The sequence below is a fragment of the Bufo gargarizans genome, chromosome 2, assembly GCF_014858855.1.
Source record: "Bufo gargarizans isolate SCDJY-AF-19 chromosome 2, ASM1485885v1, whole genome shotgun sequence".
Taxonomy (NCBI): domain Eukaryota; kingdom Metazoa; phylum Chordata; class Amphibia; order Anura; family Bufonidae; genus Bufo; species Bufo gargarizans.
In genome coordinates, this window is record NC_058081.1 from 170,617,249 (window position 1) to 170,632,358 (window position 15,110).

Sequence of the window (15,110 nt, forward strand, 5' to 3'; positions counted from 1 at the left end):
CTTCATCATATTTTATAGTTATTTAGGTGGTGGCAGGGCTGTGACTTCATTTCCATACTGACAGCACTCAACATGATGTGAAGCAGCAGAAGATGGAAGAACTTTAAGAAACTTAAAATTTCTGACATATTTCCCTATAATACCACATTTTAATGGAATTCCCCTTTAAGCACTTTATGAGGTTCATGCGGGGGACACGGAGGACAGAGAACTGGCTCTGCCACTAGTCTGCGGCTTGATGCAGCGCCCTTGCTCGCACAGTAGGTGGCAGTGTGGCGTCTGGCCAGATTTGGGATTCCTCTTAACAAAAGAAGGAAGGGGTGGTCACCTTGGTGAGGGAGGGAGCCGCACAGCAGATCTAGAGGATACTGCAATAACTTCACAGCAGAGGGGACTCCTGAGAAAGGTGAGTGAGCTCCCATGTCCTCTGTCATGTGGAGCAGCCGGAGGAGACCTGCTGAGGATGGAGGCAGGCTGAAAAGTCTGGTCAACTTTGTGACAGGCCGGTCGGTGTACGTGTGTGCGCACAGTTCACACCTACAGGTACCTGAGCGCTTCTGGGACAGCCGTGCACTGAAAGTTGTGCCCTGGTTTTCTGCCCCTTGGTGATCATGGTTTTACTATTAGGTGGCTGATTTAAACCTCTGTAATGACCTTGGCAGCTAGGATCCCCGGGCTGTGTGCTCAGTGACTGACTGGACTGAAGTGATAAGGTTGTTTACCATGTGTCCAGGATCAGGACTCCCAGCAGGTGTGCCAGATGGGAGTTATAGACCAGGAGCAGGTGTTTATAAGGTGCTGCTGTAACATCTGCTACAGAACAGGTGGTGAGATAGACCTGGACATGCACAACCCGGGCGGTCGTTTGCGCATATTCACACGCGGCGGGTTTGCGGCAGAGACTTCTAGACATCTGAATGGAGTTCACACAGATCTATGTGGCAGAAATACGGAACAGGCTTTCATCTGCCGCATGTAAGCATACCCTGACCAGTAGGAAGGTGTTTCTCGGCAGAAACTTTAGAGGGTTTGCTTGGTAAATAACGCCTGGACAAGAAGGTGGTAGTGCGGCATTCCTAGTCCAGGTCCAGGACACTCCGACCTCCTTCACATGGGGGGGGGGGGGGGGGGGGCGGCTTTACTGACCCTGTAGGTGGTAAATAATGCCTGGACAAGAAGGCAGTAGTGCGGCATTCCTAGTCCAGGTCCAGGACACTCCGACCTCCTTCACATGGGGGTGCCGCTTTACTAACCCTGTAACCCTGTAGGTGGTAAATAACGCCTGGACAAGAAGGCAGTAGTGCGGCATTCCTAGTCCAGGTCCAGGACACTCCGACCTCCTTCACATGGGGGGGGGCGGCTTTACTAACCCTGTAGGTGGTAAATAATGCCTGGACAAGAAGGCAGTAGTGCGGCATTCCTAGTCCAGGTCCAGGACACTCCGACCTCCTTCACATGGGGGGGGGGGGGCGGCTTTACTGACCCTGTAGGTGGTAAATAACGCCTGGACAAGAAGGCAGTAGTGCGGCATTCCTAGTCCAGGTCCAGGACACTCCGACCTCCTTCACATGGGGGGGCTTTACTAACCCTGTAGATGGTAAATAACGCCTGGACAAGAAGGCAGTAGTGCGGCATTCCTAGTCCAGGTCCAGGACACTCCGACCTCCTTCACATGGGGGGGGGCGGCTTTACTAACCCTGTAGATGGTAAATAACGCCTGGACAAGAAGGCGGTAGTGCGGCATTCCTAGTCCAGGTCCAGGACACTCCGACCTCCTTCATATGGGGGGCGGCTTTACTAACCCTGTAGGTGGTAAATGCTCTGCGCCGGAATAGTAGAGTGACTGTGCCTGTATTGTAGGTGGATTAGGCATTTGCCACAATTTTATTAAGCTTTTGCGCCGTATTTCGAGTGATTTGTGCCATGCTTGGCAGTTTACAATTACTTACAATTGAACAAACAATGAATTTTTGTAATTTATAAATTTTATGTTTTCCTTATGAAATAGGCGTTCAGGTGCCCATGGCGGTTTAGAATCCGTACACCTGTACAGATGTGCTCAGGAAGGCTTGAGCAGAGCGGAGCCAGCGGGTGCAGGCAGGAACTCTGCCTATCGAGTCACTACTACTTACTGTGCCCGCTCTGCTCAAGCCTGGCATAGACAGTCAGATGTACTATGCCAGGCCTTAGCAGAGCTGGCGCAGGCAGGTGCAGCGCTATGTGCTCCTGTCTGTACAGTGCCCACTGCGGCCCGACCGGTATACCATGTACAAGAATACCTATTCTACACCGTCTGAACTTCTGGCGCCTATTTTGTTGGTAAAACAGAAAAATAAAGTATATTGCAAAATTACATTGTTAGACACTTTGAGTAGTAACTGTTGTAAAGGTTTAGATACACTTTATTTTGTAATATTTAAAACATTAATTTTTTTCCTCCAGTTTTGATGCCTATAGGAAAAAAACAGCAGAAAACAACCCCATTCCTATTTACTTCTTTAACACGCCTATATAGCGCTACTATATTCCAAAAGCGCTTTACAGACATTAGCGTCTATTCTGCCTGTTGGGCCAAAAATATGCTGCAGTGTTTTGTGCTGAAGTTAAATGAATATTGATGGAGGCGAACTAGGGAAATTATTTAGAAAAATAAGAAAACTTTTACCGACGCCAGAATTGCTTAGGAATCGGGCCATACACGGTGGATAAATGTCAGCTGAACCACGCAAGCTAATGTGTACGGGGTCTCCTGACTCGCCCCTGACAGCAGATGTCAGGGAAGATGGGGATCGGGCAGTTCGGTTTCAGTCCGATCCTCTTGTCCTTGGGGAGAGGTGTCTGGCAGCAGCTTACACCCCTCTCCCTGTTGCTGAGTGGGCTGTGGATCGAAAGAGCGGCAGCAGTAGGTGTCACCTGAAGGAGCGTTCGGCAAACAGCTAAGGTGCCCCCAGTCTACTATTGCTGAGTACAGTCACCGCAGTGAAATTGTCTGCAAGGCACAACTGACTTTTCAATGTTTTTCTGACAGCCCTGATGGGGGTTGTACTGGAAATGTTTTTCAGCTATGTTCAGTGTTCTTTTAGGGCACTGCCATATGCTGTTTTCTGCAGAAGAAAGCGATGTACCCTTAAAGGGGTTATCCAGGAATTTATGTCGATCACCTTTCCTCTGGATAGGTCATCAGTATCAAATCGGTGGGGGTCCGACACCTGGGACCCCCGCGGATCAGCTGTTAGAAGGGGCCGTCACTCTTCCTAGGCCATGTGACATCAGCGTACATAGGTCACATAGCCTAGACGCAGCTCAGCTCCATTGAAGTGAATGAGGTTGAGCTGCAATACCAGACACAGCCACTATACAATGTACCGCGCTGGGCTTGGAAAGGCTACTTTCACATTAGCGTTTTTGCAGGATCCGGCAGGGTTCAGCAAAAACGCTTCCGTTACTGATAATACAACCATCTGCATCCAATATGAATGGATCCAGTTGTATTATTTTTAACATAGCCAAGTCGGATCTGTCCTGAACTCCATTAAAAGTCAATAGGGGATGGATCCGTTTTCCATTGTGGCAGAGAAAACTGATCCGTCCCCATTGACTTGCATTGTGGGCCAGGACGGAAAGCAATTCGCAGCATGCTGCGGTTTGCTCTCTGGTATGAGAACGGAATACATTTTGGCGCACTTCCTTCTGTTTAGTTCAGTTTTGTCCCCATTGACAATGAATGGGGACAAAACGGAAGTGTTTTTTTCCAGTATTGAGACCCTATGACGGATCTCAATACCAGAAAATATTAACGCTAGTGTGAAAGTAGCCAAAGCTGGCGGTAACTAATGGCACTCCCCAGAGCTCTGGTGAGCGTGGCGGCTCCCTGAAACGGCTGATCGGCAGGGGTACTGGTACTCGGACCCCCGCCGATGTGATAATGATGACCTATTCGGAGTATAGGTCATCATTATCATTTCCTGAATAACCCCTATAAAGTGGTTTTCCACCTTCTAACCTATTTATCAGTATCGTTTCAGGAATTCAGGTGCTTTTCCATCCCATTTTCTATAGGGAAAAAAATACCTGAACACGACATGCCATTCACAAATAACGTCACTAATAATCAACCAAGAGTAAAAAGCACCAGAGCGAAATGTTGTGTGTGTAGTGGCCCCTTAAAGGGGTTTTGCCATTACATACAATAGGGGCATATCACTAGGATATGCCCCCATTGTCTGATAGGTGCAGGTCCCACCCACAACGAGAAAAAAGCTGGGAAATTAATGGAGGGCGCACTGCACTTGCGCCGCCACCCACCATTTTAAATGGAGCTGCTATTTCCGTCTCCCCATAGAAATGAATGGGAGCAGGGGCCCGTGCCTCCGCGGTGCGCTCCCATTTACTTATAAGGGAGCAGTGCTTGGTGGTGAATGGACCCCGGGATCTCCAGCCACAGCTCTCCCCGCTCCGTTCTCCTTGTAACGATATGCCCCCATTGTATGTGTTGGGAATACCCCTTTAAGAGGAAATCTCCACATTACCGCAAATCCACCATGATGATTATGAGACTCCTTAAACTGCTTCCCAGTCACCAGTGGGAGAAGAAACAAAAAGAAGACCACAAAAATGAATTGATAAATCTGAACCTTCGTGTATAACATCCGCCAAATTAATAAAGTACCACATTGTAGCACATGCAGGCCTCATGCACATGGGAATTTATATTTAGTTTTTCATTCAGATTCTTTCTGCACTTCTGCAACAAATCATCGGCAGAATTCACATGGTGCGGATTTGCCCCAGATTTCACCCTTTGCATTGCGCAGCATGCGTGCGGGTTTGCTGCGTGAATCTGTGTGCAATACTCAACCTGTGCATGTCACCTAAGGCCCCTTTCACACAAGCAAGTTTTCTGCATGGGTGGCATGCATGACATGAACGCATAGCACCCGCACTGATTCCTGACCCATTCATTTCAATGAGTCTGTGTTCATGAGCGCTTTTTTTCACGCATCAGTAAAAACGCATTTAATCCGCAAGCAAGTGTGGATGCGATGCGTTTTTCACTGATAGTTGCTAGGAGATGTTGTTTGTAAACATTCAATTTTTATCACCCGTATGAAAAACGCATCAAAACGCATTGCACCCGAGTGGGAAAAAACTGCAATCGCAGACAAAACTGACTGAACTTGCTTGAAAAATGGGGCGAGTTTCCATGAACACATCCGTATCGTTCGTGTGAAAGAGGCCTAAGGGTACAGCCACATAGGGCGGAATATCCGCTGTGGATTTCACCCTGCGTATTGCAAAAAGTTTAAACCTGCGGTGGAAATCTGCAGTGGTGCAAACTCCAGCTGAGACCGTCTGTCAGGAGATTAGAAATACAGAGGATATGCTTACGCCATTTTCAACTCCAAATCTATTCCAAAAGAAAATTATCCTCAGTGGCTGAAAACTGGTGCAAGCTTTTGAGGCTTAGCCCATAAACTCATGATTGGGCCAGGACACTTACCCAAAATTTGGATGCATAATACATCCGTAAGACTGAAATCACAAATGGGTATTTTGTGGTGTTTTTCAGCACTTTTAGGCCTTGTTCACATTTCTGAGAACGATTGACGTCCATTGAAAATCCGTCCGTGTTTCACCCGCGAAGCTATCCGTGAAGAATACATGTGTCTGTTTTTTGCCTCTTGGTGTCATCTGTATTCCACGGACACTGCCCAGCTGAAGATGAATCTCCAGAGCATCTATTACCAATAGGGCTCATGCACACAAGCGTATTTCCTTTCCGTGTCCGTTCCTTTTTTTTTTTTTGTGGACTGTATATGGGACCATTCATTTCAATGGGTCCACAAAAAAACGGAAGTTGCTCCGTGTGCATTACGTTTCCGTATTTCCGTTCTGCAAAAAAAATAGAACATGTCCTATTATTGTCTGCATTACGGACAAGGATAGTACTGTTCTATTATGGGCCGGCTGTTCCTTTCCGCAAAATATGGAATGCACAAGAAATTCATGCGTATTTTTTGCGAACTGCAAAATACATACGGTCGTGTGCATGAGGCCACAGGCCTTATGCACATGGCCGTTGTTTTGGTTTGCATCCGAGCCGCAGCTTTGGCGGCTCAGATGCGGACCCATTCACTTCAATGGGGCCGCAAAAGATGCTGTGTGCTGTCCGCATCCGCTGCTCCGTTCCGCAGTCCGCAAAAAAAATATAACCTGTCCTATTCTTGTCCACGCTTTGCGGACAAGAATAGGCAGTTATAGTAAAGGCTGTCTGGACTGTTCCGCAAATTGCGGAATGCACACGGATGCCATCTGTGTTTTTCGGATCCGCGATTTGTGGACCGCAAAACACACAACGGTCGTGTGCATGTAGCCATAGGCCTCATGCACATGACCGTGCTGTTTTTTGCGGTCCGCAAACCGCGGATCTGTAAAAAAAAAAAAACAGAAGCCGCTCGTGTGCCTTCCGCAGTTTGCGGAACAGAACGGGCGGCCCATTGTAGAAATGCCTTTATTTTGCCCACAAAACGGACAAAAATAGAACATGCTATATTTTTTTGGCGGGGCAACGGATGCGGACAGCACACATCTTTTGCGGCCCCATTGAAGTGAATGGGTCTGCATCCGAGCCGCCAAAACTGCGGTTCGGATGCGGACCCGAGCTACGGTCGTGTGCATGAGGCCATACTCTGTGAAAAACCACTGACAGAACACGAATGTCATCTGTGTTGTGTCAATGGATTTTCATGGACCCAAGACTTCAATGGGCTTGATTAGTCCTCATCAAGGACCAAAGTGGTGCATGTCTCCGTGATTTTTTTCCTCTGACCCAAAGTGGAAAATCACTGATGTGTGAACAAGCACATCAGGGGTTGTGCAGCAATTTATATTGATGAACTATCCTCAGGACAGGTCATCAGTATCTGACACCCAGCGCCCCTGCCGATCAGAACCCTTGCAGCGGCGGTGCAGTGTAATTACAAGTACTCTCTATTCAAGTGAACGGAACGAGTACTTGTAATTACACTCGATTCTGAGATGAAGTTCAGTGTAGTGAAGAGGAAGCAGTGTTCTCATGGAGCACCCCCTCCTCTTCAAACAGCTCATCGCCGGGTGTCGGGGCCACGCCGATCTGATAGATCATCAATGTAAACCCCCTGCACAACCCCTTTAGGTCTCATGTACAGGATCATATGTATTTTGTGGTCCACAAAACACAGATCAGCAAAATACAGATAATGTCCGGGTTGAATACGTTTTTTGCAGACCTATTGACTTTAATGGGTCTGTGGTCCGCATTTTGCAGACAAGTAAAGAGAGCTGTACTCTGCTGTCTCCAGAACTCCCATAGAGCAGTGTTTCCCAACCAGTGTGCCTCCAGGTGTTGCAAAACTACAACTCCCAGCATGCCTGCACAGCCAAAGGCTGTCCGGGCATGCTGGGAGTTGTAGTTTTGCAACAGCTGGAGGCACGCTGGTTGGGAAACACTGCCATAGAGAATATTGGAGCAGCAGTATGTGTGCCCGACTTTCCACTTCCTTCATTTCGGGGGCCCACAAGGGTTAAGGGGTCCCCGTTCTAATGTTCAATGAGGGTCCCAGCAGTAGGACACTAACTGATCTAGTATGTCTATGAATAGGAGATAGCTTGTCCTTACCAGAATACCCCTTAAAGCTTCATGCATAGTACTATCTTTGCACTTACTGATGACAGACTGTGTTCTGAATATTTTTTTATTTATTGTAGTTTATGGTTGGGTTCACATACTTTGTTTGGCAGTCAAGTATACTTTTCCTTTGACGCGATTGCACCGGTTCAAAATAAGGGCTCGTTCACGCGACCGTGGTTTTGGTCCGCATTTTTTGCGGCTCGGGTGTGGACCCATTCACTTCTATGGGGCCGCAAAAGATGCGGACAGCACTCCGTGTGCTATACACATCCGTTGCTCTGTTCCGTGGTCCCACAAAAGTTATGAGTTATGTTCTATTCTTGTCCGTTTTGTGGGCAAAATAAAGGCATTTCTACAAAGGGCCGTCTGTTCAGTTCCGCAAATTGCGGAAGGCACAAGGGCAGAATCTGTGGTTTGCGGATCCGCAATTTGCGGACCGCAAAACACTGCATGTTCGTGTGAACAAGCCCTAAATTAGCTGCAGCATTTTTTTATCTGCTTGTGAACAGATCCATTGCTGTGCCCGATTTGTGCCTATGAAGTACCAGAGGAGATGTTGGGTGCAATGCATCCAGCTTTTGGCATCTAGTGTTTCCTGGGGATAGGTCATCAGCTTATAAGATTTGGATGACCTCTTTAAGGCCCCTTTCAGACGATCGAGTGTCTCACTGTGGACTCGCAGCGCAGCACCCGGCCTGAACTCCCAGCACTGCCGGGGTCACGTAGCATTATAATGATTTATGATGCTTTGTAAACCTTAGGCCCCTTTCACACGGGCGAGTTTTCCGTGCGGGTGCGATGCGTGCGGTGAACGTATTGCACCCGCACTGAATCCGGACCCATTCATTTCTATGGGGCTGTGCACATGAGCGGTGATTTTCACGCATCACTTGTGCGTTGAGTGAAAATCGCAGCATGCTCTATATTGTCAGATTTTCACGCGACGCAGGCCCCATAGAAGTGAATGGGAAGCGTGAAAATCGCATAGCATCTGCAAGCAAGTACGGATGCGGTGCGATTTTCACACACTGTTGCTAGGAGACGATCGGGATGGAGACCCGATCATTATTATTTTCCCTTATAACATGGTTATAAGGGGAAATAATAGCATTCTGAATACAGAATGCATAGTAAAACAGCGCTAGAGGGGTTAAAAAAAATAAAAATAATTTAACTCACCTTAGTCCACTTGATCGAGAAGCCGGTATCTCCTTGTGTCTCCTCTGCGCTGAACAGGACCTGGGGTGAGCTGCTGCATTAAATACCGGTTAAGGACCTTTGATGACGTCACTCCGGTCATCACATGGTCTTTTACCATGCGTATAGCAGCTCACCCCAGGTCCTGTTCAGCGCAGAGGAGACACAAGGAGATGCCGGCTTCGCGATCAAGTGGACTAAGGTGAGTTAAATTTTTATTTAATTTTTTAACCCCTCTAGCGCTGTTTTACTATGCATTCTGTATTCAGAATGCTATTATTTTCCCTTATAACCATGTTATAAGGGAAAATAATACAATCTTCAGAACATCAATCCCAAGCCCGAACTTCTGTGAAGAAGTTCGGGTTTGGGTACCAAACATGCGCGATTTTTCTCACGCGAGTGCAATGCATGACAATGTTTTGCACTCGCGCGGAAAAATCGCACATTTTCCCGCAACGCACCCGGCTCTTATCCGGGCAAAAAACTTGACGCCCGTGTGAAAGAGGCCTTATAGTTTTGGAATGTATTAGATGACGCTGACAGCATTATGTTAGTGTCATCTTATACATTCCAGAACTGTAAGGGTTACATAGCATCATAAATCATTATAATGCTATGTGACCCCGGCAGTGCTGGGAGTTCAGGCCGGGTGCCTCGCAGCGAGACACTCACTCGTCTGAAAGGGGCCTAACACCCTCTGAATATGTGAACCCACCCTAAGGAGGATAAGTATGTGTGCAGTGTCCCAGGGGGTCAGTAGTGTATGCTGGGCTTTGTAGTGCAGATTGACTCACTAACCTGGGATCCACTGTCGTCTTCAATTGGGGCAAATACTGGAACAGGCAGGTATTTAACAGTTCGTGACGCCAGTGTCAATTAAACGGTGACACGCCGTGTATGGTATGGTGGAAGAATGAAGCAAGCATAGGGTAGCCAACAAAAACTGGAACTTTACTGAATATCAGCAATAGTAATACATGGACGCAGTTGGAAGCGCCGTTCCATGAAAGACAGTTGGTTTTCCATAAGAATACAGGTGGTTATTGGAATTACAGAATGGCCGGTCACAGCAATGTTTTATACAGAGTGTTGATTGCAGGAGATGCAGTACAGGCGGCTTGCACACTATTCCTGACTGGTCCTGACACCTGCGACTTTCTCTCCAAGGTCTAATGCCCTTTATCTGGCGTACCCTTGAAGCTGTCCTTATCTAGTACCTCCTCTGTTATCTTGAGTACCTCTTGCTTTATCTGATCGGCCTCTGTGGTATTCTGTGTCTTGGCTGATGGCTTGCTTATGCTGTCTCAGCTAAACGGATGGTGACTCAGGAGGGGAACCTTTTCCTTGGATCCGGAACCCGGTTACAGGGCCTTTACTACCCTCTCCTAGTCGGCAGGCTTCAGGCCTGCTCTGCTCTCACAGGCCCATAGCCTGGCCTTCACTCAGACACAGGATCATTTCTGACCTCTGCTCCCACTGTCTGTCTCCCCTGCTACTACTTCCTGACTGGGCCTTATATAACCTAGGGTTCCCTAGCTCCCTCTAGTGACTCAGAGCTGGAATGACACCCTAGCCGGCCTGCATATGCACGTTTCACAGTAACAGGAAAATACATAGCATGACATTATAAGATGTTTTATACCAACCTCCCCTTAAATACAGGGGGAACGACAATACCCAAGTGACCCTTCTGTAGTGACGGGGTATTACTCTCCCGTACACTACATACCCCGCTGCTTTAAGCTGAGTACGACCTCGTACTCCATCAGGGCCCGCCCAACTGGAATCATGACCTGAAACAGAGAAAGACACATGCATACATACATATATGTCAATTACACTCTTATCAGACCCAATTGGCAAAGGTGAAGTCTGGTGACAAGGGGCGTCGTTCTCTTTTTCACAGGATAGTGAGTGGAACGGGGGCGCTGACCTGGCACAGCGAATGTTAAAAACCAGGATAGTCCATGACAATAAATAAGTCCATAATAACATTAACCTCTCAGAGGCTTGCACATAGGAAGTCCATCTCTGGGCACATATACTTGAATAAAAAAAAACGGTTACTCAATACTGTCAGCAGCACATATATAAAATGACAATACAGGACTCTGACAATACCAGGGCCATGTTATCCTGGCAAGTCCTGCTTACCCTTTAAAATAGTGCTGACATAAAAATGTCTTTTCAACCTGAAATGGGGGTAAAAAGGGAAAAACAGTGCAAAATAAGGCACAACTGGGAATATAGCAGCAAACCGGATGTCCCAAACAAAACAAAGGCAGCTGGAAGCAGTGGTATACAATGGCACTATTATTCAGTTAGAATGCCACCGGCCGTGGGTAACTGGCAGCGAGCTTGACCAGCTCTGCCAACTGAGGGACAAAACGGCCATTAAGGAGATGGACTTGAGGGCAGGAGTACTCACAGGCGAGTGTCATGTTCTTCCTCGGATGACGAGTCGATATAGGGAACCTGCAGCAATTCTTCTGGCAAGGCCGGCCACATTTGGAAACCGTCACCCCTGACAATCTTTAGAGGGGGAGGCTTGTCTTTCACGGCCTCCATTTCGGCCTCCGTCCTCGGAAACGGGAACCACCGCACGCCTCCAGCGCAGCCGAGGTCCGCCACCCAATACACCCTCTTACGTAGGGCCTCTAGTTCAGCTTTTGTGCAGGTGAGCGGAGCTACCGGAGGTTCAGGGACTGTGGCCGCTGGGGTAACGATGGCAGCTGCTGCTTGGCGCCGGGCCTCAGCACATTCCTCTGCCCGCCGGCAGCTGTCTTGCCGCTCCTTCTCTTCCTCCCGTCTCACCGCATCCGGAGGGGGATATCGTTCCTCCAGCCCCTGCAGCACGATGGGCTCCCAGAAAACGTCGGGACTGAGGTACACTTGGCTATGCAGATAGGTGGTTCGGGCCGGTTCCACGTGCGCTCCCTCTGTCTCAACTGGCTCTGTCCTCTCTTTCTCAGAGTCCCAGTTCTCAGCCGGCGCCTTCGGGCGAGTCACTGCGGTAGCGTAGGGGCCCCTTAGACTTTCGGCGGGGGTGTACTCAACGATCTCTCCCACAGTTAAATTATGGAGATGCTCCGGGAGATAGTGCCGCTTCACCGATCGCCGGTTTACATAGAAGTCCCGGCCAGTCCCCAACTCCTGGATAAACCCATAGCCTTTCTCTTTGTCAAAGGACACCACGATCCCGCGGCGCCTTTCCAGCTGGGGCTTACCTGGGAAGGAGTCTCCTTGTATGGACTTAGCCATTTCTTCAAACCGCTTCTTCCGGCTGGTGTTCTTTTTCGCCACCGCGGCTCTCAACTCCTCCATAATAGCCGGCCATTCTGCGTGCCGGCGACGGATCGGTGGGGACTCAGGACGGGTGATGCTCAAGTCCATGGCCTGGGCCCAGGGGGTGGCCGTCCAGGCTAGAGGGTCCCATGGCCCCAACTCAGGAAAGTCCGGAGGAGTGGCGCCCCACTCGCACGAGGCCTCGGCGCACGTGGTCTCGAACTCCGGCTCTTCCGCGTACGCCATCTCTTCACTCACTGGCTGCAGAGTCGACACTGACTCCTCCCACACACGGGGCCGGTCTACCTCAATCTGAGGCCCGCCCCCCAGGCGTAACTCTTCAAAGTAATCAGCCGTGTCGTCACTCCTCAAGGTGGGTGGCGCTCCAGGGCAATCGTCTCCTCCTTCTTCTTGGAAGGTTTCGGCGCCAAATATTCGCGCCTCTGCACATCCTGATGGCGCAGTAAAAAGCCTCATGGCGTCGGCGGCCATTTTAGATGTCCTGATGCCGCAATTCAATGACAGCAAGCAGGATGATGAAAAGTCCAGTAAAACACAGTCCACAAATGCGATTTTCTCTCTGGGGGTAGCGCAACACAGTACAGCGTCTCTGATTCCTCCCAGGCATAATTGTAATCCACAGATTTTAGAAATAAAGGTTACAGTCCTCGCAATACGGTGGTGGAATAGTTAAAGCACACAGTTCACACTTCTCTGCACTGTAGAAGTATGCGGATCCTGTTCGTGACGCCAAAAAGAGCGATGCAGTGTCCCAGGGGGTCAGTAGTGTATGCTGGGCTTTGTAGTGCAGATTGACTCACTAACCTGGGATCCACTGTCGTCTTCAATTGGGGCAAATACTGGAACAGGCAGGTATTTAACAGTTCGTGACGCCAGTGTCAATTAAACGGTGACACGCCGTGTATGGTATGGTGGAAGAATGAAGCAAGCATAGGGTAGCCAACAAAAACTGGAACTTTACTGAATATCAGCAATAGTAATACATGGACGCAGTTGGAAGCGCCGTTCCATGAAAGACAGTTGGTTTTCCATAAGAATACAGGTGGTTATTGGAATTACAGAATGGCCGGTCACAGCAATGTTTTATACAGTGTTGATTGCAGGAGATGCAGTACAGGCGGCTTGCACACTATTCCTGACTGGTCCTGACACCTGCGACTTTCTCTCCAAGGTCTAATGCCCTTTATCTGGCGTACCCTTGAAGCTGTCCTTATCTAGTACCTCCTCTGTTATCTTGAGTACCTCTTGCTTTATCTGATCGGCCTCTGTGGTATTCTGTGTCTTGGCTGATGGCTTGCTTATGCTGTCTCAGCTAAACGGATGGTGACTCAGGAGGGGAACCTTTTCCTTGGATCCGAAACCCGGTTACAGGGCCTTTACTACCCTCTCCTAGTCGGCAGGCTTCAGGCCTGCTCTGCTCTCACAGGCCCATAGCCTGGCCTTCACTCAGACACAGGATCATTTCTGACCTCTGCTCCCACTGTCTGTCTCCCCTGCTACTACTTCCTGACTGGGCCTTATATAACCTAGGGTTCCCTAGCTCCCTCTAGTGACTCAGAGCTGGAATGACACCCTAGCCGGCCTGCATATGCACGTTTCACAGTAACAGGAAAATACATAGCATGACATTATAAGATGTTTTATACCAACCTCCCCTTAAATACAGGGGGAACGACAATACCCAAGTGACCCTTCTGTAGTGACTGGGTATTACTCTCCCGTACACTACATGTGTAGTGTGACTGGAGTCCTTGACCAATTGATGCTATATGAAAAGACATGTTGGGGATAGGGATGAGCAAACTTGTGTTTTCAAGTTCGGCGTACATGGTTCGGGTTATCTAAGAATTATTTTATGGATTTCGCTACCACGAACCATAACTTAAAATTCTTAGATAACCCGAACCTTGTACGCCGAACTTCAAAACACAAGTTCGCTCATAATTAGTTGGAGGTCATTTACCAAATCTTTTTAAGTCAGGTTTTTGGCTTGAAAAAAATAGCTAAATTCTTTTTGTGTGTGTGTGTGTGTGTGTGTGTGTGTGTGTTTTTTTTTTTTTTTTTTTGTTGTTGTTAGGATAAAATACTATCCCTACACCGTCATTACCATCCCCGCTCCTGCCTGTTGGATGGTGTACAGGGCCCTACACGAAAAGCTGTCATTAGCTAAACTCATAATTAAATACAAAACCTGTCGGCAATCTGAAGAGCTTTCTCCCGTATGATTGTTGTGTGAGCTACAAGTATGCAATCACAAGTGGCATCTCCAGACAATACCCATATTCTAGGGGGGTGGGGATGGTACTGAGCTTCCCAGTAACATTTTTGGCATTCCTGAACTTTGGGCACCTTCGGAATTCTCCCCTCCTGTGTCATGAATTAGTTAATTCCTGGGGAGGAGGAAGGGTGTGATCAGTACTATATGGAGAAATGTCTTATGTAATGGAGAGTAGTCGATTTGCATTACAGAGTGGTTAAACTATGCTGAGATATAGAATTGCAGATCTGCTCCCTTCAGGACAGTGGATAGCTTATATATCAGTAATTCTCATGCTGAAATGGACTAGATTGGTCCCAGGGATTTATGGCACACTACAAGATCTAAAGAGCCTGCTATAGAGATAGTGGGGGCACCAGGTCTCAGAGATAACATCTATTCAGAGGCCATAAAACTTTCACACTACTTAGGCCAGGTTCACATCACTGTTTTGGCCAGGTTCACATACTGTTCATTTTTCTGTTCTGATCTGTCACTAGAAGAGAAGAACGAAGGGCATCCGTTTGAGATCCGTTACAGGTAAAACTCGAAAAATGTGAATATCGTGCAAAGTTCATTTATTTCAGTAATGCAACTTAAAAGGTGAAACTAATATATGAGATAGACTCATCACATGCAAAGCGAGATATTTCAAGCCATTATTTGTTATAATTTGGA

At 48.0% G+C, this 15,110-nt stretch overlaps 1 protein-coding gene across 2 annotated transcripts in view; it reads left to right on the top strand.

The window, feature by feature from the left end:
* Window positions 1-286: 286 nt before the first annotated feature.
* Window positions 287-15,110, top strand: part of CGNL1 (cingulin like 1) — a 127,661-nt gene continuing 112,837 nt past the window's right edge. Inside the window, exon 1 of one of the 2 annotated variants that reach the window (XM_044279696.1) lies at window positions 287-406. The gene's annotated coding sequence lies outside the window, so the exon portion shown is untranslated. The other variant, XM_044279697.1, reaches the window with a different exon arrangement.